At 37.4% G+C, this 5,948-nt stretch overlaps 1 long non-coding RNA gene across 1 annotated transcript; it reads right to left on the bottom strand.

The window, feature by feature from the left end:
- Positions 1 to 1,817: 1,817 nt before the first annotated feature.
- On the bottom strand, positions 1,818 to 3,995 carry LOC135257952 (uncharacterized). The gene is made up of 3 exons (XR_010330819.1): positions 3,849 to 3,995; positions 2,220 to 3,595; positions 1,818 to 1,953 (listed from the first exon to the last, which is right to left on the bottom strand). It is a non-coding gene; the product is annotated as an uncharacterized LOC135257952 (long non-coding RNA).
- Between the last annotated feature and the right edge of the window lie 1,953 nt (positions 3,996 to 5,948).

Here is a 5,948-nt window from a genome sequence, read left to right as displayed (position 1 = left end):
TCATCTAAAAAACACCCCCCACCCTTGACATAATGGACAATATTGTCTATCCTGGCATTAATAAAAATATTCTTTCACCACTAAAAAATCGTATTCCGTCATAGCAACAAGATAAACCCGACAATGGCCCTAAGATATGCCTATACAGCAGTGAAAACGCTGCTCACTGAATAACGAAATAAACGAGAAAAAGTTTTTAAAAATGATACCATGTCATTCTACAGTCAACATCTGGGACTAAATATTGAATAAATATAAAACCTTACTGTTGGTTTTACGTGTAGAGATCCCTTTTGAGACTGCGTGGTCATATATTGTCTTGGACAATCCGTTTGGGAAATATAGGCGCATCTGTGACGCCTGGGTATCTTCCAAAATAGCTGTGCGTAACACCACACCTGTTGTTTACGGCGTCGTCGTCCTTTTTAGTACAGTCTGACTAGATTTACAATTCATTTATTCGGTAGGCGAGAGTATAAGCTTTCTAACGATGTATAACATGTCTAATTCTGCTTTTGGAATAGCGTTTTATAGGTCAGCGTAACAGAAAATATTCTTAGCATAGCATTCACTTACGCAATCACACTCTGTTAGCAGACAAATACGATGCACCTAACGAAACGTGTTCAAGGATATTTCGTAATTTCTTGGAAAATACTATTATTATTGAGGACTTCTGAACATAGCTAAGCCATATGTTTGCTGATAGACCTAGCTGACATCGTTTTCTGGAGCAAAACAGAAGCGAATAGAACAATATCATTGATACTGTCTCTGTCTCTATCTACTGAACATAGAGGAGATTTCATCATTGCTATGTAAGTATTACCGCTCAAAATATTTCGGTTATATACGTTATTTTTTGAAATTGAGTATCTTTAAATAGGTTAGTGGTGTTATATAATGTAAATATTTCACACTGTAATGTAAGCGTTAGACGGAAGTGTAATAGTTTTTGTGAAGCATGCAACAGTGATGACGTCATCGCTGGAACATTGCCAAAACGTGGTGGACGGGTGAAAATTGTTTTCATGTTGTCTCATCCCCATACAAGAAAACATACGAGAGTACAGAGTATAGAAATACACACGAGTTAATTATTATTATTATGTCTTCCCACATCATAAAACACATTAAACCCCTTAATATAATTTGAGAACCAGTTGAATGTCACAGCATGACTAAGCATTGTTGCTATGCGCAACTCTTTGCTATGTGCCATGTCAGAAAACATTGATCATCTCAAGCTCAGTTCACAAATGGGACAGTTACTTCAGTTTACTCTAATGGCCTGCACAGTTCCCAGATCTCAATACAATAGAGCTCCTGTCGGGAGGTTTCTGCTGAAAAATCTGCAGGAACTGCGTGACGCTGTCGATCAGCATGGACCAGAATCCCTAAGGAATGTTTCCAGAATATTCTTGAATCCATGTCACAAAGAATTCAGGCTGTTGTACATGTGAAGTAATGCATGTGAAATAACTAATCCCACCATATTCATGTGTGACGGGAAATGTATAGTGTGGATGGGCTGATGATTTGCTCTTCTGCATTATTATGTCTGCATATGCTGTAATGTTTTTATGTTGCATCTTGTGCAGGTTAGAGTCAGGTTTTTGTACAGAGTAAATGGGTTTCCTGTCACTGTGGGCTGCAGGGCACAGTAGTACAGTGCAGAGTCTGTCACTTCAGCAGAGGAGATCTCCAGATCCACACGGCTGTTCTCTTTGTCAACTTTAGCATAAAATCGGCCAGCTCTCTTCTTTGGCTCAGTCCCACTGGCATCTACAACGAGGACGAGGAATTCTGGTTTGGATGAGGGATATTGGCGATACCAGTGCAGATACTTAGCACTTGCAGTACTACTGTAGGTGCATGACAGTGCAACATTGCTTTCCCCCAGAGCATGTACTGTGTTGTTTATTGCCATGATTGAATCTTCAAAACTGTCACCTGTATAAAATGAATAGTACACAGTCATTCTCACATATTCTATACATAAAAAAAATCATTAAAAGTATTCTTTTAAGTTCAATAAAACCAAACCTCTCATCGCCCTTAAATACATTCAGCTTTATTCAATACCTAGTAGGTTTGGAGTTGAGATTAAAAGACTTACATATGGTACATAACTTTCATTTCATTATCTGAACGTAGAAGCTTGATTGTTTAAACAACTAGTCTGATAAAAGGAGGAAGAAATGCACGATGCTACTTACCCACCATTGTCGAAAACAGAAGTAATAAACAGTGTAGCATTATGATATGTGTTAAAACACTGATTTTAAGCACAGCTGGAACAGAATAAGTCTTCCACTCTGACTCGCTCTACAGTTTTAACAGGAAACTCCTCCACACATCAATTATTTAGCCCCTCCTCTGGACACAAACCATTGCTGACAATCACAGGCAATGTACAGTATACAGAAAGGAATGTTTTGTTTTACATTTTATGATAAAATAATCCTCTCAACCACTAAGTTGCATTAAAAAGATTAAACTGAAATACTCAAATTACAAAAAAGTTTTGTAACTGAAATATTACAAATGATAAAAAAAGACATTTTCCTCAAGCATGATACCTTATGATACCTTAGCAAGACACAGCAGATTAAAGTTCAAAGGGGAACTAATTTTAGAACTGTACATTTGAAAGCATACTGCTTAATGACTTCTCAATGTAGAACAGTACCACATTGTGTAGTTTTACTGTCGTGAAATTAATCAGCTGCCAAAATATTATTATTTAGAATGATGTACATATCTGATTTTCATAAGAAAGGTAGAAATCTTTTTTTTGAATTGGTAAATGCATATGACAAAATTAGAAATGAAACAATGGTGCATCTGATATATTAAGTTATACCATGACTGACATGCAACTAAAATCTCTTGGAAATTATAAGGGAGATAACCTTATGCATTACTCCTTTCTGTCTATCATGAGGTAATTTCTGGTTTACTGGATAACAATAATATTTTGAAATAATAAAATTTTGGCTGTTGATTAATTAGATATGCTGTAGTACAAATATCTGCCTCAAACATCTATCTACAGCTTGAGCAGAATATGTCCTCCATTCCAACTCCCTCTGCAAACTTTAACAAAAACCCTGTTATAATGAAACCATGAATCTGCCATTGCCAGATCCAATGTATGCCATGAACTAACAGGCTGATGTCCAAGATCTTTAATGCTTCTTTATTGATAAATGGGACGCATATAGTATATTAACTACAGCCAGGCTTGACACAGAGTAAGGAGGTTTTGGTATGAGGTGAGAAACAGACTCACACAATGTGGGCCTCAGAGCACAGTAGTATGTGGCAGAGTCAGACAGCACAGCTGCAGCGATCTTCAGATTATAGGTCTTGTTAGACTTCTCATGATCTGCTGTGAGTCCTTCTTTATAACCATTTCCACGGGTATTATAACTATTGAGTATGAACTCTGGTGACTTCTTATCTGACTGAATGTACCAAAACAGATCAGGAGCACTATATGAGGTTTCATACTGACAGTATAATACTGCCTTCTCATTTTCCTGCAGGAATATTGAGTGATTCTGAAGGACGGAGTCACCTTCCGTGTTTCCTGGGAAAACAATGCATAACAATATGGACAATGTTGGAATTAGAACTGAAGTGCTTATCATGTTTATGAACCATAATACATGACATAATACATCATTGGTTACACCAAAGATTAAATCAAAAATTAAATCAAGGACTAACCAGAACTCAACTATAGATATGGTTTGGTTACAAATGGTCTTTCAAACGACCTTTGTATTTCTACAGTGGATAATTACACCTGAATATAAGCTCCACAGTTCTTATTCTCTTACCTACGGAAGACAGTAGTATGCCACAGAATAAAGGAAACATTTGTGCTAGTAGTCTGAGTGTCCTTGTATGTGTCCTCTCTCTCAGTGAGGTATAGTAGCGCAGTGCTGAAGAGGTTTTGTTCTTCTAGCTCTTGTATTACCCGCCCCCCGGGGTTTCACACCTGCCAGCCTCCAGCTGCTAATATTTCTCATACACTTTTTAGCATTCATAGTTGATCTATTAGCATTTTGAATAATATCCTCTAAGTTGGTATTTACAATGAGACAAGTCTCCTCACACTGTTTTTGTAACAGTGAGAGTCATACTTCTAGTATTTCCATTGCTTTCTATAAAGCTTTGGTTGTACAGTATGTGCCACAGCATCAAATATGAATATATTTTTTATAAAACTGTTTCAGAGAAAATTCTGCACAGTGGATTAATGGCAACATCTTGTGGCCAACTGAAGTCACTACACTGCACAGAATCTGCTTTTTTTTCATTCATTTGCATTCTTTAATTTTTTAGGATATATGAAATTGTAGACAAATATATTCACAGAGGTGGCTAACCGGCAGGTGATTCTATCCTATAATGCCATTTTATTAAATGCCATTTTTTATGCTCATTTTGGGATTAACAGGTGTGACGCACTTTATTGTCATGCAAGGTGAAACAGGTATTTCTCCAATTAAATGGAGACCCAGTAACCATTTTTCCCTCTTTAGGAAACATAGAACTGCAGGAGTGCTATGGTTTCACTGATGAATTGATGAATACATGTTGCCTGGGGCTTCCTGGGACATTATTGGTAAAAACAAGTTACCTTCACACTGGTAAGGAAATTGAACTGAGATCAGTTCTTTGTGGTAGTAATTACATTCTGCAATAAAAGAAAGTCAGAGACATAGAGATGGAAACAGACAGTATTTACTCTGAGGGGGAAAATCCAGGTTCAGAAAGTAAACGTCTGTTCAAGGGTGGAAGAAACACGTCAGGACTTTTACTTTCTGATCCCTGGACTTTACACATCTAGTCTGAATGTCAGTGTATTTTTATAATTAAGACACAATGTTATTATTAATGGGCCTATATATTGCAATGCTGCACAAGCAAAGACATGGCTTGAATTAGTACTCTTGAGTTGCCATAATGTTTCTTGCGCTGTCAGGTTTTTGTACAGAGTTTATGGGTTTCCTGTCACTGTGGGCTCCAGGGCACAGTAGTACAGAGCAGAGTCTGTCACTTCAGCAGAGGAGATCTCCAGGTGCACACGCTTGTTCATTTTATCATGTTTAGCAGTGAATCGCTTGTCTGTCTTTGGCTCAGCATAGACGAGGATGAGGAATTCTGGTTTGGATCCAGGGTGCTGGCGATACCAGTGTAGACTGTTTACTCTATCAGCTGAATAGTTGCATGACAGAGTTATGCGGCTGCCGTCCAAAACGTGCTCTTCTTTAGATGTGGGAGTAATTGTATCCTGTCCAATGCTGTTACCTGTGGAAAACATGATGTGTTTCATGACTATACAGTAATTAAAGGCATCAAATTTTAGTGCCAGTAATTGTTTTCATATGTGGTATAATGCAATTTTTATTGCATTGCTAATATTTGGGCTTTCAAACCTTACGACCTCATGTCTGAACTCTGAATGAAACAGTACCACAGAAGACTGAAATGCAGTTGGTCACTTACCCACCATTGTTGAAAATAAAAGCAATAAACAATACAGCATCGTGATAGCTGTTTGAAAGCTCATCTAGAACAGAGTAGGTCTCTCACTCTGCCTCACTCTACAGTTTTAACTGGAAACTCCCCCTTAACTATTTAGCTCCTCCTCTGGAGACAATACGCAATGCATCAGACCTCTACACTTTAAAAAGAAAGAGAATTTTGTATTTGAGCGATCATGTGCAGTGCATACAGAGCTACTGTCTTGAAATGAAATGCATTATTTGATTGAAAATGGTTCACATAAAGAATGAAATAAGTATAAGTATGACATTTGTTTATAATATAGTGGTTGTGTGAAAAAAGTAGTGAGCTTTCTATACTGGCGAACAGTGAATGAACAACAACAGCTGTATTTACTAGCAAAGCACTTTGACCGACCTGGTATT

Source organism: Anguilla rostrata, chromosome 6 (genome assembly GCF_018555375.3).
Source record: "Anguilla rostrata isolate EN2019 chromosome 6, ASM1855537v3, whole genome shotgun sequence".
In the NCBI taxonomy this organism is placed as follows: Eukaryota; Metazoa; Chordata; class Actinopteri; order Anguilliformes; family Anguillidae; genus Anguilla; species Anguilla rostrata.
This window is presented reverse-complemented; position numbering and strand designations above follow the sequence as displayed.